Source organism: Pan troglodytes, chromosome 13 (genome assembly GCF_028858775.2).
Source record: "Pan troglodytes isolate AG18354 chromosome 13, NHGRI_mPanTro3-v2.0_pri, whole genome shotgun sequence".
NCBI classification, from domain to species: Eukaryota; Metazoa; Chordata; class Mammalia; order Primates; family Hominidae; genus Pan; species Pan troglodytes.
In genome coordinates this window covers 97,575,001-97,601,285 of record NC_072411.2, presented here as the reverse complement: position 1 = coordinate 97,601,285, position 26,285 = coordinate 97,575,001, and the positions used below count along the sequence as shown (strand labels likewise).

Here is a 26,285-nt window from a genome sequence, read left to right as displayed (position 1 = left end):
GTATAATCTCGGGCACACCCAAGCAAGCATTTACCCCCTACTAACATCACCCACTATGTGCATCAGCAAGATAATTGAGAAGCAGTCTGATAAAGCTGTCGTACTATCGTAAATTCAATTGTTCTGTTTTTTGTTTGTTTGTTTGTTTGTCTTTAAAAAAAAAAAGATTACCTAGGACCCAAGAAAAAGTACTGCACTCTTTAGGCTCTAATAGTGAGATAATAAACTTGACTAAATTAGAATTACAACTAGATTTTTAATTCAAAAGAGTATCTTTCCTCTGTTTAAAGGAAGCTGGTTATTATTTGCCCAGAAAGATATTCTTATGGCTTCTTCAGTTAATCAAAGATGAATTAAGTCTCAGGAGACACACATCTAAATGCTTCCTTCCTTTTGTCATTTTCCCAGAACATTCAACCTCAGACAGTTTGACAAATAAGGTCAGAACTTGAACTTGCACACACTGATCATTAATTCTTCTGAAAGAAAATCGCTAATTAAGTGACAGTATCTTTAGAGTTTACAAATAGTGGAAAATAAGGCATTTTGGTTTCTGATATGAAAAAGGACACCTATCAGCAAATGTCACTGGAAAGTTTTCCATTGTTTTTGGAAGAGATTACTCTTGTTTTCTCTTTCAGTGTCTTATCTTCCTTCTTGTCAAACCTACCAACTCTGGTCTCTACCCTTTCAGTTTCTATATCAGGACAATGAACTTGCATAAGAATAGCTTTCATTAGTGGAGTATTAATGTTTTCTCTTTAGATAACTCAGGCTGTAACTTGACAATCAATAGCGGAAGTAATGATTTAGATCAGAGGTTGGCTAGCTTTTTCTCTAAAGGGTCAGCCTGACCTTTTAGAGAAAAGCTATATATATATATATATATATATATATATATATATTTTTTTTTTTTTTTTTTGAGATGGAGTTTCACTCTTTGTTGCCCAGGCTGGAGTACAATGGCGTGATCTCAGCTCACTGCAAACTCTGCCTCTCGGGTTCAAGCGATTCTCCTGCCTCAGCCTCCCAAGTAGCTGGGAATTACAGGCGCCTGCCACCATGCCCAGCTAATTTTTTTGTATTTTTAGTAGAGACAGGGTTTCACCACATTGGCCAGGGTGGTCTTGAACTCCTGACCTCAGGTGATCCGCCCGCCTTGGCCTCCCAAAGTGCTGGGATTACAGGTGTGAGCCACCGCGCCCGGCCCAGGTAATAAGTATTTAGGCTTTGCCAGCCATGTGGTCTCTGTGGCACCTACGCAACTCTGCCCTTGTCACACAAGCAGTCCTAGACAATGTGTAGACAAATGAGTGAGGCTGTGTTCCAATAAAACTCTACTTATAGCTGAAACTCAAATTCCATATAATTTTTATATGTCAGAAAATATCCTTTTGATTTTTTTCAACCACCGAAAAGTACACAAAACATTCTTAGCTTGCAAGTTGTAGAAAAACAGGCGATGACCGGATTTGGTATGTGGGAAGTAGTTTGCTTACGTTTGACTTAGAATCACACTAACCTATACTTCACCCTGTAATTGCTGTAAAAAAAAAAGAAGAAAGAAAGAAAGAGAGAGAGAGAAAGAAAGGAAAGAAAGAAAAGAAAGAAAGAAAGAAAGAAAAAGAAAGAAAGAAAACCAATCAAAATGCCATAAACTAAGTCTAAATAATTAAATAGTAATTTGGGGTTTTCATATTTCACTGTATTACACTGTTTGTATCGGTCCTCAGGAATCCCCAGGAGACTGCTTGAATTGTGTCTTTTAAAAATTTTCCGTAAAGTACTAGTCGTGAGAATCGTAAGGGAGTCTAAGAGGGCATAGTTGTCATGAAACTGGCCTGCCGCAAATATAAAATTTCCTTCAAGTTCTATGTTTTGTCTTAAATGTTGTTGTAAATTTTGCATTCTATTCCATAATATTTCCCCTCAAATTTTCTAGAAAAGCTAAAAAAAAAAAAAAAAAAAATGCCTGTTTGTACAGATTCTTATGCTTACAGAGAGATGTGGTACTTTAATTTGAAAAGCCAAAGAGGCAAGCTTAGATAATAGCATAATCAAATAAAATTAAAAGGAAGGTAAAAATCTAGTTGCAGGGTCCTATGTATTTAGTTAAATAGCTTCTACCAGGAATAATTGTTCCTGGTAAACTGCTGCAATGACACCGTTTTTAAATGTAGCTTTTCTGTAAAAGAGGAAAAGAAGTATAATGCGATTAATATGTATAGAAACAATGACTTCAGAATGAAAAGAATATAGGAAAAGAGTAGGATCAAATGCGCTGAATTGGAGTCTTCCATAAGTAACCAACAGGACAACAAAGAAGCTAATAGCAGATAGCTTCAATTCTAAAAGAATGTACATATTTTAATTACCAAATAGCTCCAATTGCTTTTGACTTTTAGGTTCTTTCTTTTAGCCCTGCAATTTGGTGTGAGTCTTCTCCTCCAGGCTTGGCAAGACTTACCGGTTGACTTTTTTCTGTTGTTTTTCACCCAAGACACCTACTTTTTCAAAAATTCAAACCAAAACCTTAAATCGGTTTTGATCCACTTCCAAAAGACTCTTCTGTTACTCGTGTGTGTGTGTGTGTGTGTGTGTGTGTGTGTGTGTGTGTGTGTGTGTTTGTAAGAGGGAGACAGGATCTCGCTATGTTTCCTGGGCTGGTCTCAAACCCCTGGGTTCAAGCTATACTTCTGCCTCAGCCTTCAGATTAGGTGGACTACAGATGTGCGCCACTGTGCCCCACTTCTCACCCATTTGATGCAAGCAGTTGATATTCTCTTTTAAGAATGTATCCCGAAATTGTTCCCTAAAGCTCACAACAGTCTTGTACCCTGGTGAGTTACCATGGTAACCCTCAGATTAGCTTCTGGAAAACAGTAACAAGGGTTTTATCCTATTTCCATCACTACATTACACAGCCCCATCCTGCCCTTTGAATCCTAACATGAGATCAGTGCTAATTTTTCTGCTTCAACTTCTTTTCTTTGAAGAGGTGAGATTAGGGGAAGAGGTTAACCTCTCTCTCCTTGAAATGACTACAATCAAGGAAAGAAACTTTGCCAAAATCCTGGAGTCAGCATTTTGCTTTAAAGGGTAGTTTTGACTTGGCTTTTGAATTTTTTGTATTAAATACTTTTTCTTTTAACCCAATGGATGAGTAAGTTAAATCTAGGGTTATGTTTTACAATATTGGGCACTCTACCTTCACAGATTTACAAATGAAGCCACAACCCATTAACTTTGGAAGGTCGCTGTCTTAACTTGAGAAGAATTTGGAATCCGACTATATACATTGCTTTTCCACAAGCCTTTAGTGGCTAAAGGAAGCAAGGCAAAGCATAGCAGAGCTAGAATAAAGACTTTCCAGGTATAGTGGCTCACGTCTATAATCTTAGCACTTTGGGAGGAGGCACGAGGATCATTTGAGCCTAGGAGTTTGAGATCAGCATGGGCAACGCAGTGAGACCCCATCGCCACAAAAAAATAAAAATAAAGGCTGGGCGCAGTGTCCCACATCTGTAATCCCAGCACTCTGGGAGGTCAAGGCAGGCAGATCACCTGAGGTCGGGAGTTCGAGACCAGCCTGACCAACATGGAGAAACCCCCATCTCCACTAAAAGTACAAAATTAGCTGGGCATGGTGGCGCGTGCCTGTAATCCCAGCTTCTCGAGAGTCTGAGACAGGAGAATCGCTTGAACCGGGAGGTGGAGGTTGCAGTAAGCCAAGATTGCACCATTGCACGCCAGCCTGGGCAACAAGAGCGAGCCTCTGTCTCAAAAAAATCAATCAATCAATAAATAAAAATAAAAATAAAACAATTAGCCAGGCATGGTGGAGCACACCTGTGGTCTCAGCTACGCGCGAGGCTCAGCTGGGAGGCTAAGCTGGGAGGATCACTTGAGCCTAGGACGTTGAGGCTACAATGAGCTGTGACTGCACCACTGTACTCCAGCCTTGGTGACACAGTGAGACCCTGTCTCAAAACAAAAAACAAAAGACTGAACTTGCTGGCCCAGACAGAGGGCTTGTGGCTTTGCAGACTCTGAACCTTGATTCTTTCTGATTTAATCTTTCTACTTCGATCCAAAGGTCACTTCTTCTTAGCAGTTGCACAAGAGACACCATCCCACTTCCATGTCTAAAGTATAGGAAGAATAAGGAAAAACTGTGCTGGTTTGGTAGGTTGCCAAACTTCCCTTTACTCTGAGGTGTTACTCCTTATGCACAGCCTTTGATGTCAGGGTTTCTGTTCAGGGGTTCCTTGACATCTGAGAGGCCTTGATCTTTGTCCTACACAATTCCAGAAATACCCTTATTTATAAACACTATTGGTTTCCTTTGGTTTTATTTGTACTCAAACCAGGTTTCCAGACAAAAGCAAAGTCATGCCCTTCTCCCTTCTCCCATCCCCTGATGTGCCAACTCTTTAGTTGGCATACCTAGAAGTGTGCTGAGTGGTTAAGGCATTTGGCCAAAGGATAGTGAGCCAGAAATAGTTCATCTGTAAGCCAGGGTTTAGCCTTAATTTATTATTTTCATAAGAAGAAAATAATATAATGCTAATGTTGGCTCCTTTGAAAGGCTTTTAGAATTAAGTACTACATACCATAAGGTCTGGGCAGCCTGCAAATATTCCATTTTATAGGTGTATATTGTAGTTTCTAAAATTTAGAGATTCAAACAGTGCAAAATACCTCTTGGTCTGCAAGTATTGCAGCTGCAATCAGGGACCTGCTAACAGCGGCCTGACATTACAGGTCATTGTTGTCCTTCAGGCCCTGTGTGTAGAGAGTGCTGTGTCTGAGGCTCACCTAGCCCTCTCTTTAGTTCTTGAAACCTCAATCTTAGAGTTTCACAGTAAATGATGGATTATTTATTTATATCAAAGTAATGCTTTGCCTACCTGAGGTACTTTTATGAGAAATTCTACCACATACAGCTTTATTTCTGGATACAATTTCCTAAACTATGAACATTTCAGTGTTGGCCATTGAGAAATGAGAAGAACTCCAGTTTGTGGTAATCAAAAAAGAGGAATATGGGAGATTGGGGATAGAAAACAGAGTTGAAGAGGATTAGCAAAGAGAAAAGAAGCTGAGAGGTGGACATTCCAGGTCTCTGAGATGCATGTGAATCGCATCCTAAGGAAAAAGGCAACTGAGACTTGAGTGGATAATCTAATATCTGAAGCCTCAGTGTGAGGTTAAGAAGGGAGTTTAAGACTAGATCAGCACAGGTTTTAGACAGGATTGAGAAATATCTACTTGGCTATATACAGTAGGTCAAATAAAGACAATCTGAAACTGGGCCAGGCATGGTGGCTCATGCCTGTAATCACAGTACTTTGAGAAGCTGAGGTGGATATGTACACCTGTAATTCCAGCTACTTGGTGAGGCTGAGTCTGGAGAATCGCTTCAACTGGGGAGATGGAGGTTGCAGTGAGCGGGGATCACGCCACTGCACTCCAGCCTGGGTGACAGAGTGAGACAATGTCTCAAAAAAAAGATAACCTGAAATTTAATTATTAATTATTAAAATTATTCTATGACAAACAGCCTGAAGATTGAATAAAAGACAAAAGATGCAAACACCACCACCATCACCCATGTCAATAGAAGAAAAACAAAACAAAATTCTTCCAGATTTACATTACTGATGTGTCATGGTTTCACTTAGTGTGCTCATTTCATTGATTTGTTTCAGTGAATGGCCAAATAATCATCAGGATTTCTCTAAAGCTACTCTTGACCTTCGTTTCTAGAATATTATTTCTTCAGGAGGTTTTGCATTTCTAAATAACATACTTCAGGGCTGGGTGCGGTGGCTCACGCCTGTAATCCTAGCACTTTGGGAAGCTGAGGCGGGTGGATCACCTGAGGTCAGGAGTTCAAGACCAGCCTGGCCAGCATGGCGAAACCCCGTCTTTAGTAACATTACAAAAAACTTCGCTGGGCATGGTGGCGTGCACCCGTGGTCCCAGCTTTTTGGGAGGCTGAGTCATGAGAATCTCTTGAATCCTAGAGGCGGAGGTTGCAGTGAGCCAAGATCGCGCCATTGTACCCCAGACTGGGAGACAGAGGGAGACTCTCTCGAAAAACATTATTTTTTAATAATTAAAAATAAATAAATAACATACTTTTTTTGTTTTCTGTTTTTTTTTTTTTTTTAAATTTCAAGGCATTCAACAAGAAGCATAAATAACATACTTTCCAAGAGAGAAGTTTTCAGAAATCTAAACTTGGGATGGGCCTGCTCCTTTTGGGAGCGAGAATATTTTGAGCTGGAAGAGAGTTTGCACCAACAGAGTTAATTCACACTTCAGCCATTCCAATAGCCTGGAATCTGTGCTTCTATCCCAGGGACTGGACACCTCCCAGTACACTTAGCACTTGGCACTGACCTAAAATGCCTACTGAGCAGTCTGGGCCTGTAAGTAATTTTCTTTTATTTTTAAAATTATACCCTTGCCACAGCTAATCTCAAGGTGCAACATATTAACATTTTTTTTAAGACTACAAAGCAATTCCAGTGGAGGATATATAATATAAACCAGGATTTGAAAATTTTTTACCCATTTTCAGTGTTCAATATTAGTTTCCCAGAAGGTATTAAGTACTATTTAATGACCACAGCTTTGTCTCTGTATTGTACAACCTCTCTTTGTATTATCTTTGATTCTTCAACCTTAAGGCCAGCATTGTGAAAACTGCACATGCTCTTTAAATGTTTTAATGTGCATACTTTACATTGTATGGAAATTTATCTGCATTTATTTTTATCATCTCTTGTCCTTCCTAACATCCTTTTACATTCACGTAATATTTTTCTGTTTCACCATTTCATAAAACTGTTTTGCAGTTTGAATCAGTACTTCTAAATGACTCGTTTAGAGTAGAAAAAACATTTTTTTGAGACAGGGTTTGGCTCTGCTGTCCAGGCTGGAGTGCAGTGGTATGATCATGGCTCACTGCAACCTCCGCCTCCTGGGCTCAAGTGATCCTTCTGCCTCAGGTTCCCGAGTAGCTAGGACTACAGGCCTACACAACCACATCCGGCTATTTTTTTTTTTTTTTTTTTTTTTTTTTTTTTTTTTTTTTGTAGAGCCTGGGTTTCACCAGGTTGCCCAGGCTGGTTTCAAACTCCTGAGCTCAACCGATCCAGCCTCCTTGGCCTCCCAAGTGCTGGGGCTACAGGTGTGAGCCACTGCTCCTGGCCTAGAAAAATTTTTAGTGTTCAGTTTAACCCTTAGTTTTTCTGTATATATTCCTTCATCACATAATTTAGGTATTTGGGGGTTTAATGATCACTTTAAAGACATGAGGTCATGCTAGCAGTATATCTTTTTCATTACTATTTTATGTATTTTACTGATTTAATATTTTACTATTTCCATTTTCTAATCAGCCTGAAAATCTTTCTTGATCAAACTGCTTATTTTCTTTCTTTTTTTTTTTTTTACAGAATTACACACAAGCCTCAAACTATTTATAAGCTGCTAACCGAAGGACTTTAGTGTATCATCTACTGTGCAAATTACTGTGATGTTATGAACCATCAGCATAGACATATGCACCACTATCTGTGTCAAAATTATATATTTCACACAGAAGGAGCTAAAACTTTTTTGTTATTGTTTCCTTTTTCTCTTAATTCAAAAGTTTATCCAGAAAGTTGCCTGTAATCCCAGCACTTTGGGAGGCTGAGGCGGGCGGATCACTTGAGGGTGGCCAGGAGTTCAAGACCAGCCTGGTAAACATGGTGAAACCCCGTCTGTAATAAAAATACAAAAATTAGCCGGGCATGATGGTGTGCATGCCTACAGTCCCAGCTACTTGAGAGGCTGAGGCACAAGAATTGCTTGAACCTGGAACGCTGAGGTTGCAGTGAGCCAAGATTGCGCCGCTGCACTCCAGCCTGGATGACAGAGCAAGACTGTGTCTAAAAAATAAATAAATAAATAAATAAATAAATAAATGCTTATCAGGAAAGTTAAAAGACACAATTTTTTTTGCACTTTTGTTTATTGCCTTAAATAATGTTGCCTGAGAATTGTGTCGTATATCCAACATTCTGCATGATCCTAGAATCTAGACCCTCATAATTGAAAGCAACATTGAGAGGAACAGATCAAATCTATGATCTTTGTCTTACTTGATTCCTCACAATTAAATTGTGTGGATCACACTACTGACTCATAAGCTATTAGATGGAACACCACATCGCTTAGAGAGATGGCAAAGAAACCAGTCACCTCAGTTTTGTTTCATCTTATATTGAATTGCTTTTAAAAACATAGATCTAATAATTTAAGCTTCAAATAAATGATCTCCTGTGTATATATTAATATCTGTAATTCAGTTTTCTATGTGCCAAACACTTATTTTGTTACTAGACTTAGTCGTTCCTAGATTTATTTCTCTGCTAATAAGATGAGAAAGGAGGTTGGATGAGAGAATGTAGACAAGGTACACGAATCTTAGATTCAAAGTTGACAAAATTTTTCTTTGGGTAGTCAGTTTCTATTCTGTAGAAATTTGTATCTTCAACAAAATAGTTCATTAATACACCAGAAGCACTCTACCATCCTTGAATCTTGGTTGGGTGCCAGCCCCACAACATCAAGTTCAAGTGCTTAAATAGTACAGAAATACACAGTCACGTCAGAGAGGCACTAAATATCCTTTGCCCAGCCTCAGTAATGATATGCCTTAAACCCAGGGTGGGTGGAACATAAGAAGACTTACCCTGGCAACAGCTCTTCAAGGTGCTCTGGGTCCAAAGAAGAATGCCAGTTCTGCTTTCCCTAAAATAAATCTCCCTCTGTGTTGGTAGGAAGAGATAGGATGAAAGGTCAAAATGGTCTGAGCCTACCTCAGCCTAAGGTATTCCTGTGATGAGCTTTTGGGAGGGGCTTGCTGTTCCTAATTAGCATCACCATGGATCCCAATCAAATCCTAATCTACTGCAAATTTCTAGCTTTTGTAATTTTTATAGCTTGTTAATTCTCTCCATTTTTCTTAGCACAGATAAATTTTCCCTAAACATCCAAACTCCATTTTACAATTTTATCAAACTCTGTAGGGCTACAATTTTACACTTGAGAGATAACTGATGTTAAAACTTACACCTTTAAAGTGATGATTCTAAGGACTTTGCTGTGTAGTTTTCACTGCAAAATGAGCAAATGTCAAATAAAACAGTGCTGACTTTGTGAGTTCTTTCTCTTCAGAAGCAGCTTCCAAATGATTCAAGAGTGGCCTTTTCTTTTTTCTTTTTGATTTTGACAGAGCCTCGCTCTGTTGCTCAGGTTAAAGTGCAGAGGCACCACTTGCAACCTCCGCCTCCCAGATTCAAGCGATTCTCCTGTCTCAGCCTCCCAAGTAGCTGGGACTACAGGGCCATGCCACCACTCCCGGCTAATTTTTGTATTTTTAGTAGAGACAGGGTTTCACTATGTTGGCCAGGCTGGTCCCAAACTTCTGACCTCAAGTGATCTGCTCATCTCAGCCTCTCAAAGTGCTGGGATTACAGGCGTGAGTTACTGCACCCAGTCAAGGATGGCTTTGTCATTCTTCAAGTCTACACACACCTTAAGTAAGAATTACTGAGGAATAACATTAGAACTACTGTAAGTAAGTAAGAATTACTAAGGAATAAAGTTAGAATTCCAGTGTCCTGTAGATGTCCTGTAATTCTGCAGGACGCTGGAATTCTAACATTTCATTTCTGTATGAAAATTGCGTTCTCAAGGAGAACAAGAGAGGTGGGGAGGGCAGGGCTTAGCTTTCAGTTTAGGTAAAACTAGAAGCCTCTGGAGGAAGTTTAGAACCCTTATAGAACAGGCATCATCATTACCATCATCAGTAACACTATCGCAACTGGTAATTTTATTTATTTTTTTGAGAGGGAGTCTTGCTCTCTTGCCCAGGCTGGAGTGCAATGGCGTGATCTTGGCTCACTGCAACCTCTGCCTCCCGGGTTCAAGCAATTCTCCTGCCTCTGCCTCCCAAGTAGCTGGGTCTACAGGCGCGTGCCACCATGGCACCAGGCTAATTTTTGTAGAGACGGGGTTTCACCATGTTGGCCAGGCTGGTCTTGAACTCCTCACCTTGGGTGATCCACCTGCCTCGGCCTCCCAAAGTGCTGAGATTACAGGCGTCAGCCACTGTGCCCGGCCTACAACTGGTAATTTTATAGCAGGCTTACTGTGCACTAGTAAGACACCAGACATTGCACTAAGCATTTCACATGCATTATCTCATTTTAATCTTCCAAACAATCTTATAAAGTCGGGGCTATTATCTCTATTTAACAAAGAGGAAAAAGAATTTATTGGAGTAAATTGGTCAGACTTACTGGAGATTAAGTAACGAGTGGTACTATGATTAAAATACAGAATAACTCTCATCATCTAAAACTGGACTTGCTGAGATCCAGTTAAAAATTAATTTAAACATTAACTTTTTTAATTTTAATTTTTTTGTTCTTTAAAATTAATAGAGAAGAGGTCTCACTCTATTGCCTAGGCTGGTCTTGAACTCCTGAACTCAAGTGATCCTCTCAGACGTGGCCTCCCAAAGTGCTAGGATTACAGTCGTGAACCACCACACCTGGCCTTAATTTCTAAAGCTTATTTGATCTAGGCACTGAGTGTCTTGTGAACTTAATGAATTATCATGATCACGTTATATACTTAGCTTATAAATTTTTTTTAAATTATGTATCTACTTCTGGTAAACCCTCTACAAAAAATACAAAAACTAGCCGGGTGCGGTGGCATGCCTGTAGTTCCAGCTACTTGGGAGGCTGAGGTAGGAGGATTGCTTGAGTCAAGGCTGCAGTGAGCCAAGATTGTGCCACTGCACTCCTGCTTGGACAATAGAGCCAGACCCTGTCTCAAAAAAATATTTATATATGCGTATACATATTTTTTATCTAATCCCTAATTCCCTGACCTGATATTCAAAATGAATCAAAAGTATCAATTTATGAACTGTTTACTTATGAGAAATTATATAATATATAAACCTAAACTGCTCTGCCCGGAACAGCCTGTGCTGTGTCTGTCCCTAGTCGGAGGCCCGGCCTCCTTCACCTGTGTCCCCCACTCTATGCAGAAGTGCTTCCAGCATGTCTGACAAACTGCCCTACAAAGTCACTGATATGGATCTGGCTGCCTGGGGACACAAGACCCTAGACATTGCAGAGGATGAGATGCTGGGCCTGATGTGCAGGTGGAAGTTGTACTCAACCTCCAAACCACTGAAAGGCACCTGCATCGCTGGCTGTCTGCACATGGACTGTGGAGACCGCCGTCCTCATTGAGACCCTCATCTACCTGGGTGCTGAGGGGCAGTTGTCCACCTGCAACCTCTTCTCCACCCAGGACCATGCGGCACTGCTATTGCCAAGGCTGGCATTCCAGTGTATGCCTGGAAGGGAGAAACAGATGAGGAGTACCAGTGGTGCATCCAGCAGACAGTGAACTAAAAGGACGGGCCCCTCAATGTCATTCATTCACACCAAGTTCCCACAGCTCCTGTTGGGCATCGAGGTATCTCCCAAGAGACCCTGACTGGGGTCCACAACTTACACAAGATGATGGCCAATGGGATCCTGAAGGTGCCTGCCATCAATGTGAACGACTCTGTCACCAAGAGCAAGCAAGCATCCCTCACAGATGGCATCATGCAGGCCACAGAGGTGGTGACTGCCAGCAAGGTAGTAGTGATAGTGGGCTATGGCAATGTGGGCAAGGACTGTGCCCAGGCCCTCAGGGGTTTTGTGGATCATGTCATTGTCACCGAGATTGACCCCATCAATGCACTGCAGGCTGCCATGGAGAGCTATGAGGTGACAACCATGGACAAGGCCTGTCAGGAGGACATCTTTGTCACCACCACAGGCTGTAATGACAGCATCCTCGATTGGCACTTTAAGCAGATGAAGGATGATGCCATCATGGTAACACTGGCACTTTGACATGGAGATTGATGTCAAGTGGCTCAACAAAAACGCTGTCGAGAAAATGAACATCAAGCCCAGGTGGATTGCTCCTGGTTAAAGAACGGGTGCTGCATCATCCTGCTGGCTGAGGGCTGGCTGGTCAACCTGGGTTGTGTTATGGGCCACCCCAACTCTTTGATGAGTAACTCCCTCACCAACCAGGTAATGGCACAGATTGAGCTGTGGACTCACCCAGACAAGTACCCCATTAGGGTTCACTTTGGGCCCAAGAAGCTGGATGAAGCAGTGCTTGAAGCCCACTGGAGCAAGCTGAATGAGAAGCTGACCAAGCTCACTGAGAAGCAGGCCCTGTACCTGGGCATGTCCGGTGATAGCCCCTTCGAGTCTAATCCCTACTGCTACTGAGAGCCAGGCCTTCCCTCTACCTTCTAGCTGCTGTGCTTCCCTGGACCCCGCCTCTCCTGCCCAAGAGCAAATGGCACCAACTTTGTGATTGGTTTGTCAGTGTCCCCCATTGGCACCCTGAAGTTGGTCACTTAGTTTTTGGACTCTGCTGCATCCCTCATACTGTTACAATTGTGGCAGGGGGAATTCAGAGGCCCCTCCTGAAGCCCTGGTTACGATGGAGGTATAATGGAGACAGCCAGAGGGAACCATGAGCTCAGTGGTCTTGGAACTGCTCACTAAGTCAGTTCTTCACTAGCCTGGAGGTTGATAGTGGGGTCACAAAACCCATATATTTTACCATCTAGGTATTCACCAGGCCTATGGAGTTATACCCATGTGTTTGTTTATAGGCTCAATGGTTCCTAAGTCCATGACAGCTGAGAAGGAGCTATATCCAAGGGCAAGGAGGAACTGTTGGAGTTGGAATGTTCCTGAAAGCCTGGTTTAGTGCTGGGGCTTCTTTTAAACTATGTAACAATGAGGTTGGTACTTTCACTGTGTATCGTACAAAGATAAGCATAGACTGTTAAGGAACAATCAAGAGAGGACAGAGAAGCGACAGCCAGAGGTTGAGAGGGGCCAGAAAAAGTAAAAGCAAGCGTAGATCCACCACCACTTTGTAACAGGATGGTTCTTATCACAACCCTGTGTCAAAAAGAGTAGTTTGGTTTAAAATGTTTATATAACATTTATAATGTTAAAAGAAAGCAGGAGGGGGGGTCAATAAAAATTTTGGTGCCTAAAAAAGAAAAAAAATAACTTTAAGAATGAAAGAAAGCGTGTACTGGTTATAATTTCTAGAGCACAATTATTTTACAAAGTGTTTACTGAAAACATTGGTTTTTGTCAATTGCTTATTGTGATTTCAGGGTTTTTTTCTTTTTTCTTTTTTTGTTGTTTGTTGTTGTTTTGAAACAGGGTCTTGTTCTGCTGCCCATGCTAGAGCGCAATGGCACAATCATGGGTTACTTGACCCATGGGCCTTGTCCTCCTGGGCTCAAGCAATCCTCCTGCCTCAGCCTCCTGAGTAGCTGGGACTACAAGCTCATGCCACCAGGCCTGGCTAATTTTTAAATTTTTCTGTAGAGATGAGGTCTCCCTATGTTGCCCAGGCTGGTCTGATTTCAGTTTTGTAAATTTATAGAAATATTAGTCAGGAAAACCTAATCACTTTAGTTATTATGCCAGAAAATCTGCATTTAAACTTATTTCTGCCCCAGAATGCATTCTGCTAAAAATGGACTTTCCTAATTATTGTTGGTTATCTCAGATCTCCCACTAATATATTTTGTGCAGCTGCTCATCAAGTTGCACAGATTTCCAAAAGGGATTAGCAGTCTTAACAACTTTGCCACTGCATTAGCTACACCAATAGCATCTTTTGTGGGTGTTTTTCTTATCTTTTGCTTTAGCAAATGTGTTATTGTTTTAGTATCATTTGGTATGGGTAACAATCTGGAATCTACATCTAAAACATGTACATTTCTTGTTTTTTTTAAAGACCAAACATAAACCATTAATTATAATAAGAAATGCCTGAAGAAATTTATTTTTATTTATGTATTTATTTATTTATTTTTGAGACAGAATCTCACTGTCAACCAGGCTGGAGTGCAGTGGTGCATTCTTGGCTCACTGCAACCTCTGTCTCCTGGGTTCAAGTGCTTCTCCTGCCTCAGCTTCCGGAGTAGCTGGGATTAGAGGCATGTGCCACTACGCCCAGCTAATTTTTGTATTTTTAGTAGAGACAGGGTTTCACCATGTTGACCAGGTTGGTCACAAACTCCTGGCCTCAAGTGATCCGCCTGCCTTAGCCTTCCAAAGTGCTGGGATCACAGGCATGAGTCACTGCACCTGGCCCTAAAAACATATTTTTTCTGATTTTGGGAAGCAACAGATACTCTGATTATTGAAAGTAGCTTCTTTCTCACTTGAAGTCATGATCTTCTCATTCTACTCTATTTTTCTTTCCTTCCTTCATTTTTCCTCCCTCTTCCACACTTCCTTTCTTTCTTCTTTCCTTCATTTTATCCTCTTTTCCTATTTTCTTCCTTTCTTTTTCTCTTTTTTGAAAGAAAAAAGAAGAAAAAATAATTGCCTTACAAGGAGGCAATCACTGAATCCTAATCTGTTAAGGGTTGTTAACAGCTTCTAGTAAAACACAGGGGCCATTTAGTTGCAACATGTAGCTTCATGTATATTTGAGATAAAGAATACTGGACATTCCATTGACTTCAATACCAGATTTATGACTAGGTAACTGTAAATTACTGAACATTCCAACCCTTGTTGAGAGACCATAGATCAACTTGTTGGACCTCAGGAGAATTGAGTAATGGCAATACTTAGTTTGAATTCTACGCACGTGGTAAGATGGTGTATACACGCTCTCCACTGTGCAAAAAGGAGAAGTCCATAATCTGTCTTGATAGCCTCATTATAGTTAGAGGACAAAACAGGAAGTGCCATTGTTAAAGGGCAGAAACATAAAAGTTATGTTCTTAAAAACACCTTGAACCTTCCTCCCCATGATATTTTGCATGCAGGAACTTTGGGTGGGACCATATGGCTTCCTGCATTTTCTTCAATCAAAGTGGTAAAGTTTGTTTTTGTTTTAAAATACAGTTTAAAGGAAAGATACTTAGCCATTTCAGAAGAGAACAACATTCAGTTCCTTTTAGATTTTTATGAGCATATGTGATCATTTGTCATATGTGGCTAAAAAATGACCAGTACTGATGAAGTGCTATTTTATTTTTAGAGATATGCCTCAGTACACTTTCCCAAAATAATAATAAAAAAAAATCTCTGCTTCCTTCCAGGAAAGTTTTGTCCATGGCTAAATGTGGGTGCATATACTTTCATGACAAAGACTATCTTTTCATCCAAACATACTGATGATGAGAAGCTTGAGTGCTATGGTCTCTGAAACTGGCAAAGTAAAATTCCATTTCCTCGGTTCTTTGTGCACAAATACCAATATGTCATTTTTATAATACTTGTTGGCTTGAAGTAATATTTTAAATAAAGACAAAAATGTCATAAATCTGAAAAATGAAGGGAAAGTCAGGAAAGAAATCATATATTAAATAGGTATCTTGGTCTTTTTTTTTTTTATACTTTAAGTTTTAGGGTACATGTGCACAACATGCAGGTTAGTTACATATGTATACGGTATCTTGGTCTTTAAACATTTATTTCTAACCGTCCAGATTTCTCATAGCCCATGTCTGAAGGTAAACAAATATTCTAGGACGAAACTAATCATTCAGGCTGGGCCCAGGGGCTCAGGCCTGTGATCCCAGCACTTTTGGGAGGCCAAGGCAGGAGGATCCCTTGAGCCCAGGAGTTTGAGACCAACCTGGGCAACATAGTGAGACCCCCATTCTTAAAAAAAAAATTAGACAGATGTGATAGCACATGCCTGTTGTCTAAGCTATTCAGGAGGCTGAGGTGGGAGAACTGCTTGAGCCCAGGAGCTTGAGCCCAGGAATAACCAGGTTATTCTAATATATTGAGGAAACATTTTTAGCCAAAATGCTTAATTAGAAGTTAATTTTGAGGGATGGGCAGGGTGAAAAAAATTTAATTGAATTTAAAAATTTTTAAAAACTTAAAAAAATAGAAATCTTTTTTTATTGGGAAGCTGTCATCATACTACAAACAGCTTAATGCAGTAACAAAGTAAAAGACATAATGGACCAGGAAATTAAGATAAAACACTTCTCTATACATACTTAGATCCAGTCAAGTACTTGACCAAGGACACCTTTTTTTGTATCTTTCTTTTTTTAAAATATATAATTTATGGCCGGGCGCGGTGGCTCACGCTTGTAATTCCAGCACTTTGGGAGGCTGAGGCGGGCAGATCATGAAGTCAGGAGATCAAGACCATGGTGAAACCCCGTCTCTACTAAAAATACAAAAAAATTAGCCAGGCGTGGTTGCGGGCGCCTGTAGTCCCAGCTACCTGGAGAGGATGAGGCAGGAGAATGGCGTGAACCCGGGAGGCAGAGGTTGCAGTGAGCTGAGATTGTGCCACTGCACTCCAGCCTGGGCGACAGAGCGAGACTCCGTCTCAAAAAAATAAAAAATAAAAAAATAAATAAATAAAAATAAAATAAAATAAAATAAATATATAATTTCTTTATTTTTATTTTATTTTATTTTTTTTAAGTTCCAAGGTACCTGTGCAGGATGTGCAGGTTTGTTACACAGGTAAACATGTGCCATGGTGGTTTGCTGTACCTAGCAACCCATCACCTAGGTATTAGGCCCAGCATGCATTAGCTCTTTCCCTAATGCTCTCCCCCACCCCACCTATGTATCTTTCTTTGTGGCCTTAAATACATTTGAGTTTCTTATTCCTTACATAATGATGTCTGTATACAGAAAATAAAACTTTTTCTGACTTATCTATTGTAGATTACAGTATGACTGGCTTTAATGAAAAATAGGCATTTTGCAGAACTATTAAACTGGTCTAAGAATAGATGATATTGTACTGAATCTCCTAATCTAGCAATCCATTCAAACGCTTTTTGTTTTTTTTCTACCATCAAAGCGTGGAAGAGGTAATGGCCTAGGACCAGAATGGGGGTCTTTCATCTGTCATGTTTTATTGTAACAGATTTACTTGAAATTACGTTTCTCACCTGCAGAAACTAAGAGAAAGAGCAAGAATCAGCAGAGTAGAAGGGGGAAAGGGGACAATCAGAGCATCTCAGTGTTTTAGAGTTTGATGTGATCACTGGGCATTTAGGTTAGCCTTTTGCCTTTTCTCTCTCCAAGATTGTGGTGCTTCTGTCCAATTTTTGTTTTATAAGATGAGTTGGAAATTTAATGGATTTTATGTATGCAGCTGGAATTTTGAAACAGAAAATTAAAAGGGAGCTGCATTGGCCTGAAGGATCAAAGTTATATTTAAAAAAAAGTGGGTTTCTTATACGAAAAAGCTTTAAAAACTAGTATTTTAAAAACATTTTACAGTTTACAAAGCACTTTTCTATAAAATTATTTCATTTGAACATACAATGAGGGAGGTCCAGGGTTATAGCATGAGTTACTGTTAGAGCTGTGACCATAAACCATGCATCTTTTTTGCTTTGTTCTTTTTTTGAGACAGGATCTCACTATGTTGCCCACACTGGTTTCAAACTCCTGGACTCAAGCAATCCTCCTGCCTCGGCCTCCTAAAGTGCTGGGATTGCAGGTGTGAGCCACCACACCCGGCCTGCATCTTGTTTCCTTGTCTAAGACTCTTTGCATTACATATCTCCCTCTTTCATTCCCCCTTGCTCCTTCTTTCATGAATGATTCTGATAGTTACTTTATGGATGCTTAACATAAAAGACTAAAGGCTTTTTGAGGGCACATTTGGTATCCTACTTATCTTTGCATCTCTGGTATTGAACAGATCCAAAGCTGGTGTTTTGTTAATGTTTTTGAATGGACAAATGAATGAAATTAAAATAAAAAGGCAAATTAAAACAGAGAAACAATTTTTCAGATTTTAAAATAAGTAAATGAAAACAGCAGATCAATATTATAGTTTTTATATAACTTCAGAATGTCAAATGCTGTATTAGCTGCTATGCATTTATCTACCATATCTATCTATCTATCTATCTATCTATCTATCTATCTATCTGTCATTTATCTTGTTAGCTTCACTCCAAATAATTAATTTTATCATCCATTGTTATTTACAAATTCTCAGGTCACTAAGTCATAATTATAACTTGGGAAAATGTGTCCTATTTTATTGATAGCACAGAAATTAGAATTTATTCTTCAGCACCATAAGGTTTATGGGAACACGACAAATAAAAATGGTCACAATTATTTGTCATGTCTGGAAAAGTACAAGACTGTGACTACTAATTCATAACACATTTATATCAGTTTTACTTACTTATGGCTATTATATTTCCGTTGTGAATTTCACAGGTTTATGAAAGCATTAACTGATTTTTTTATATTACTCTATCTTCATGGCTTATCCACAGCTAGATTTCAACTGGCCATGCTTAGATAAAGCAAATTTCCATATATATTTTTTTCTACCTTCATGCCTAGGTAGAGATCCTAGATATGTTGAGCTTTATTTTATTTCTTCAAATGTAAGTAAACATTTGTACATGTGACTTGGAGGAAAATTAGAGGAAGAATTTATTTATTGTTCATTTAAGACTGATAATTATTGGGTTCATGTACTAGGAAGTTATACTAAGAAAAAGACTCTCAAAGAAGACACAAATTTTACAAAGCCATACTCATAAAACATATAAAGATGATGACATATCCAGGATCAGATTTAGATCCTCTAGATCCATCCCAAAGAAGAAAATACCAAAAAATAGCCCAAGCTGTAACTTTACCAATTTAGTTACTGCTGTCAAGAAACATTGCACAATGCCATCTAGTGACGAGTGACCAATGTATGATTAATCACATAGAAATGACTGGATGAGGAGGGGGAAATTCCCAGGATTTTATATGTAAGAGGGAAAGTCCTTCTGAGAGAATTAAAATGGATAGAGATTAGTTTTATTTCTCCAGGTACACTTAGTGCATGACAATTTATCACCGATCTGAAGCTTGGTAGTTTTTATTTTGAAATACTGTATTGCCACCTACCTCCGAATCTGCAGCTCTACCTCCTTCTGCAGCTGCCCTTCATTATTCCGTCCACAGCTGAACTCAGAACTGTGAGTGTTCTCCAAGCCGCAGCCCCCCATCTAATGACAGGTGGTGGAGGTGGAGCACTTTAGAAACCAGTCTCAACAAATTAAAAAAAAAAAAGGACTTCAAAAAAGGGAACCAAGTTGATTCTTAAAACAATCTGTGCCACATTAAAAATAATAACAATAAATAAACTTGGAAGTTCAAAGAGTAAAACTAAAACAGGGACTAAAGGAAATCATCTTTGTTTTTTGCAGCCAATGACTGTGCAGACCTGATGCTGTCTTGTTCTTGTACCAAATTCTCCTTGAAAATACCAGAGACCTCTCTCTGAATGGCCATAACATTATACCCTAAGGGAAATAATTTTCTCCAACGTTTCTCATCTTTTGTAAGCAGATGGCATATATATATTTAATATATAGATATTTATAGATATATTTATATATATATTTAAAGAGAAAGAGAAATACCAACAGTCTGCCAACTGTGGAATTCTTATAGTCCGATAGTTTCTTTTTGGTTATTTTTTCACAACTAAATTAACTAGTGTTGCTGCCATAGATACATTTAAGAAAATCAGACACTTTGCTGCTTTTACATATATCTGTCTGAAACTCAGCAGGAATATTTCAGTTGCCTTAGAAAAATATCCAGTTAACAAACTTTGTGAAGTGAAAAGAAAACCTTATCAAAATCTCCAGCTTCAAGTACATTTAGTTGTTTTCTTTTTATTGTTGCTTACATGCTGTGATTGGAGCACAATATGTGGAAATTGCATAACCATTATTTCCACAAATCAAAGCTATTGAGACATGGGAAGGCCATGTGGAGCTGCTGCATGAAATGTTGGTTAAAAAAATTCCACTCTGCCTTTATATCTAAAGTCTTCCCTTCTTTCAGGTATCAATGGTTTCTTCAGTCATAAGCATCACTAGGTTGTGTTTCGTTTGTTTAACTGCTTTTAAAATCAGAATTAGCCATAGGTCAAATAACATTTTTTGAAAAACATTTTCTCTATGTGTCTTATATTTTTCCTTAGTTCTACTTTGTTTTGTTATTTTTAATATTTTGGGGGTAATCTAGGCAAAGAGCTCTTAATTCTTAATGCATTAGAACCATCAAGAAACATTCAGTGCAATTTCCATGTCTCAGGGGAAAGTTTTGGTGTCCTCACCTCGATCCATTCCCACGTTTATGGGGACTAGGGAGAATCCTTTCACTATTATTTTACATTTTAAAATATACCTAATCAAGTGCAGTGCAGTGGTGTATGCCTGTGGTCCCAGCTGCTCGGGAAGCTCAGGAGAGAGCATCACTGTAGCCCAGGAGTTTCAGTCCAGCCTGGGCAACACAGCAAGATCCCATCTCTAAAAAAAGAAAAGAAAGAAAAGAAAACAGTGGCCAGTCAGATGGCTATGTAGGTCAAAGACAGCCTGACTGAATCATATGAGAGGGAAGAAAAACACTTGTCATTCCTAGCTTTCTGTGTTCCTCTTTTGCTCCAGCAGAGCTTTGGTTGTACTACTCTAATACCCATACAACACTGCTTTCCTTAGAGCCACAGCTACTGCTGAGAACTCAAAAACTTCTTCCTTTCCGGTGAACACGTCTAGACTTGGGCTGGGGATGGGATGAAGATCTCTAACACCTTCCTGGAAATCAAGAAGTGCAAATAGGTAATTTTCCCTTTTTTTTTTTTGAGATGGAGTCTCACTCTGTCGCCCAGGTTGGAGTGCAGTGGTGCAATCTGGCTCACTGCAATTCTCCCTGCTTCAGCCTCCTGAGTAGCTGGGATTACAGGTGCCCGCCACCACACCCAGCTATTTTTTTTAGTTTTAGTAGAGACGGGGTTTCACCGCATTGGGCAGGCTGGTCTCGAACCCCTCACCTCAGGTAGATCCGCCTGCCTCGTCCTCCCAAAGTGCTGAGATTACAGGTGTGAGCCACCGTGCCCAGCCTGGTAATTTTCTTAAGAGAGAAATAAAGCTTTGTTTTGAGATGTTCTGCTGGGGTATTCTGGTAGCTCTTTCAGTGCTTAAACTCATTCCGAGTCTGCACAAATGGCATAATATTTAGCTGTGCTTTGACACTCTTCAGCACCTGGAATATAATGAGCATAAATATCTTTTTAGGTTTCTAGATCAAAGGTTGTTTTCTTCTGTAATGTTTCTCCTCAAAGAAGTGTTTCACTGTTCTGTAAAGTAAATTTCAGAGATTATAAGGCCAAAATAGCGATTATAGCAAAAGTCTATGATCAGTTACATTGTCTAATTTTGAATTACAGTGGCAGCTTTTCTTTTACCTTTAAATTTGGTGCCATTTCTTCCTATCATTTCCACCCCTGGGATTTTTCTGGTTAGAGATGTATATAATTGCCTTTCTGCCCACATTCCCTTCTAAAAGAATCTGTTCCCCTGCTGAACAGATGGGCCTAGTCATCTATGTTTATATCATATGACCCTACTCCCTGGTTATGATGATTGGACCAGGGTGGGGAGACCTACTCTGAGAGTCGATCCATAGGTTAGGCCAAGCCAACTAGATGATATTGTTTGAAAAAATTTCACTGAGACACAAAAGTCATAGTTAAGTGATGAGAATTGGAGTTGTCGGGTCACAGGTATTTAGTGTGAGACCTCTATGGCAAGCTTCAGCTACATGAACATCAAATTATGAGGGAACCCAAAGTAAAATCCTTACATGTGGAGCCAGCCTACAAGAGCAACCTAGAATAGACATGCAGAGAGAAGCAGTAGCAAGAGCTTACACTGACATTTGTAAAATCCCTTCTCACCATCCAGAGCCTTTTCTACTTTAAACAAACAGTATGTTTTTGAGCATGGCTTGGGCTGGATTGCCCACCTCCAGAGAACCTGTTTGTCTTACACTAATCAGCATTATTACATCATTCTGTCCATGTGACTGATTCAGAGTAGGCATGTGAACCATTAATGGACAATAAAGGAGACAGTTGCTGGAGTTTTGTTTGTTTTTTTTTTTTTTGAGACTGGGTTTCGCTCTGTCATCCAGGCTGACGGGCAATGGCGGGATCATGGCTCAGTGCAGTTTCGATCTCCTGGGCTCAAGTGGTCCTCCCACCTCAGCCTCCCAAGAAGTTGGGACCACAGGAGGGGGCCACCATACCCGGCTAATTTTTTTGATGTTTTGTAGATATGGGGTCTCCCTATGTTGCCCAGGTTGGTCTCTAACTCCTGAGCTCAAGTGTTCTGCCCACTTCAGCCTCCCAAAGTGCTAGGGTGAAAGGCCTGAGTCACCACTGCCAGCCAATTGCTGAAGTTTTTGGAAAAGAAAATTCTTGTCTGATCCATGGGAGTTGCTTCAAAGGTACTCTCTGCTTTTGTAGATATGAACTAGGAAGCATGTAACTGTGGTTGCTTCTGACTACACTAGAAGACGCAGCCTAAGAAGAAAACTGCTTCACAGGAGATAGAGTGCAGCAGTGGAAAGAAAGCAGGTCTTGATTGACATTATGGGACTACTGGTTTTGTTAAAATCTGCCCAGTTTTTGGTTCGTCAGTCACATCGGCCAATACATTCCCTTGGTTGTTTAAGTTGTTTGATTGGATTTCCTTTTCCTTGTAACTGAACTCTTAAATTTGAGTGAGATTAATGATTTTCTAGGTCTTAGGAGACAAAGCAATCCCTTGAATTTCCTGGCTCCCTAAGTAGAACAGTCGTTAGTACCATCTTGTCCATTGTGTTTTGCTTGGTTCTGTACCACCTAGCAGAATGCCTAGGACACATTAGTTGCATCATCGAAATTTATTAAGTGATAAGTTCCCTCCTCTTGAACTCTCTCAGTAATATGATCAGCATACAATCTTCGAAAGTAGTGGATTTCAGGGAGACCTCTGACTTTCAGGTTGTGTGATGTGCTCTTGGAGAAGATGAAAGGCAACTATTAATGAAATGAAAGTGATTAAGGAAGAAGCCAATCAACTTCGTCAAGGCTGGGAAAAATAAACTGATAGTGCTATGCAAACAGACATCATACCATATTTTTCCTTATTATATATTTTGTATAGTTATCCTCATTCCTACCTTAATGAAACTGTGTCCTCTACATTTAGAATGCAGATAGATTTAAGAAAAAAAAAAGATTATATTTTCCCATAGTCAAAATTAAGGTATGTATCTGGGACTTTGGTACATTACCTCACATAATCCTGACAATCCTGACTGGTGGGTATCATTAGTTCTATCATACAGATGAGGAAATTGAGAAAGAGACATTAATTAACTTGTTCAAGTTAGTAAGTAATGAGAGTTGAGATTGAAGTTAAAAGGTCTACTATTACTTTATGATAATTCCAAATACAATTAATTTATGACCTCTCTGGTCTTGCTAGGTCTGAAGCTCTTGCTGAAAGGATATCATAGCACGCATAGACTATCTCTGGTGACAGTGGTTTCCTCCAAAGATGCTAACTGGGTGACTAGGAGTGGGAGACATTTATTTTTCACTGTCCAGTGTTTTGTACCTTTTGAAATTTGAACTATATGCTTATATTACTTTATCCAAAATATACATATTTAGAAAAAAATTATATCATGGAAATTTTATCTGATAAAACAATAGGCCTGTAATAGATGATTTTGAGATCCCTTCTAGTGCTAAATATATTTCATTGTGTGAGTCTATAAAAAGGTCTCCCAGTTTTAGAGAATACAAAGATTTCTGCACTGAATGTTCTCCCAAACCACTGAAATTGCCTAAAAGGATCTTTAAAAAGGTTATCTATCTGTCTATCTATCTATCTATCTATCTATCTATCTATCTATCTATTTTTTTTTTTTGAGACAGTCTCGCTTTGTCGCCCAGGCTGGGGTGCAGTGGTGAGATCTCGGCTCACTGTAAGCTCCGCCTCCCAGGTTCATGCCATTCTCCTGCCTCAGCCTCCCGAGTAGCTAGGACTACAGGCGCCCGCCACCACACCCAGCTAATTTTTTGTATGTTTAGTAGAGACGGGGTTTCACTATGTTAGCCAGGATGGTCTCGATCTCCTGACCTCGTGATCCGCCCGCCTCGGCCTCCCAAAGTACTGGGATTACAGGATTGAGCCACCGAGCTCGGCCAAAGGTCATCTATATTTTTGTCAGTATGAGTGGCTTAAAAAAAAAAGATCAGATCAATTAAATTTTGGAAATTAAGCTTTAGATTCAGATTAGGCCAAATGTCTCTGGGGCCCAATAAAACCTAAAGGGACCTGCCAGCATTTTCACTTGAAAGGACAACTTTGTTGTGATTAACACCAAACTACCAAAGGAATGGAGAGAGGAGCAGTTAAGAGTTCAGCAATTAATCACTCAAGATGTCTCCCATGGGTATGGACAAGCTGAAGGGAAGCAAGTTTTGCACATTTTATTTTCTCAGGAACACAGCAGGCATCTTGTAAAATCACTAGGATAGGCTCCATAACCAAAACAAAGGAGGATAAAGACAATTCATGTACATAGGCACTGGCAATTTGCCTTTGTTCTCTAATGACAAACCCTACAGGAGACAGGAACCCGCTGGAGTCTGACCTTGCCTCTTCCTAGTGAGGACAGCTTAGTATGTGCATGTGTGTGTTTAAAGCAACTGCTTCACATGTAGGATATCTTTCAAGTGTCGGAGATACCAATTGTATGTGATCTTAAGAAGCTTTTTCATCAAACATGGCATAATTTTTCAGTACAGCTACTTGAGTGTGCATATTTATGAGTAGCTTGAAACAATAAAAACAATGAAAAACCTTTTAATGCACTGAAATTAGCACAAATATGAGCTATGTAGCTAAGCTCCATTGTTCATGGCATTGAAGATAGTCACATCTAATTTTGCTGCTATAGAAAGCAAATCAGTTCTGCTAACTGAAGCCCACGATATTTTGCACATTATTTTTTTGAATTCCTTCGGTCTATTTTAGTGTTTGAAATGCTAAAAACTTCTGTCCCAGCATTCTTTCTGGAAAAAAGTCTGTATACTGTCTTTTGATCTCTGCTACTAGTTCACAAGTCACTCTCGACTGAAGTTATAAAGCAAGAGAGGGGATTTTATTTATGGGATTTTGTATTGTTTTTTTCTATTCACTATAGTGCATTTCCTCCTCCCAGGCCACAGGATTCTGCTGCAAATTCTAACAGGAGGAGGCAATGGCAGCCCTTACTAAAACCTCAGAACTACAGGAAGAGGATCCCTGAGTGGGATTCCTGTGTGAAAGGCATTTTCGCCTTTTTGTGTATCTTCAGAATCTTAACTTTCATGAGAGAAGAATAGAAATGCAACAATGGAACAATCCACTGTATACACGTAGCTGACAATTTAATAAACTTGAAGGAAATGCTACAGATTCCTGTCAATGTCTTTCTTGGGCCACATGCGGCTTCTGTAGGAGATCTTCTATGTGTCAGGCCAGAAATTCCATGCAACCAGTCCTAGATTTCCCAATGGTGGTGCTGAATGGAGCGTTTCACTTGGTGTCATTGTCAGACAGTTCTGCCAAGTTTGTTATTAGGCCTCACGTGGCCTATGTAACAGGTTTTCCCCTACATCTTGTCTAACCAACCTAGCAAAACTTTCAGTTCATCCCCTTCTATTCCAATCTGATCAAAGCTTGAGAGTGTCTCATGAAATTTTATAGGTTTAGTTGTCTCATTTAAATTACCACCATGAAAATCTCCTGGATCTTAAAATTAATGTAAACTTTAATCTACAATGGATTTCTTCCCTACCTGTGGCCTGATTTTTAGTTCCTTTGTAATTGTTTAATGGAAGAAGGTAAAATCCTTTGAGAAAAGTAGTTCACAACCTTCCCTTTTGCCTCTGGAGACCTCTGCTCCATTTTGCTTGTTATAGTTTTATAAAAGCATTGAGACTTTCCTTAATGAAGAGAACGCAGAGAGCCTCTGTCATGAACTTTGCTGAACTCAAATCAGAAGGCCAGAACATATAAAACTGATTAATTCATGAAGACCCTTAAGGGAAATTCTTAACAGTCTGTGGCTCAAGCTCTATGTTATTTTGAAATACAGATGAAAATGCCAACCTTAAAGGGGTGCTTTATGATTAATGAGATAATGTGTATAATACGTTCTGAGTTCCTAGAGCAATCGTCTAATATAAGGGAGCTATTATTATTTATTATTACCATCCAGACACTGGGACTATATATT

The 26,285-nt window shown here is 39.6% G+C and overlaps 1 protein-coding gene and 1 pseudogene across 1 annotated transcript in view; one reads left to right on the top strand and one right to left on the bottom strand.

Moving 5' to 3' along the window:
- SLC39A10 (solute carrier family 39 member 10) overlaps positions 1-19,162 on the bottom strand; it is a 161,359-nt gene extending 142,197 nt beyond the window's left edge. The window contains exon 1 of the mRNA XM_063791423.1: positions 19,062-19,162. The gene's annotated coding sequence lies outside the window, so the exon portion shown is untranslated. The remainder of the gene's footprint in view (positions 1-19,061) is intronic.
- LOC470609 (adenosylhomocysteinase-like) lies at positions 11,139-12,380 on the top strand (annotated as a pseudogene).
- Positions 19,163-26,285: the final 7,123 nt, after the last annotated feature.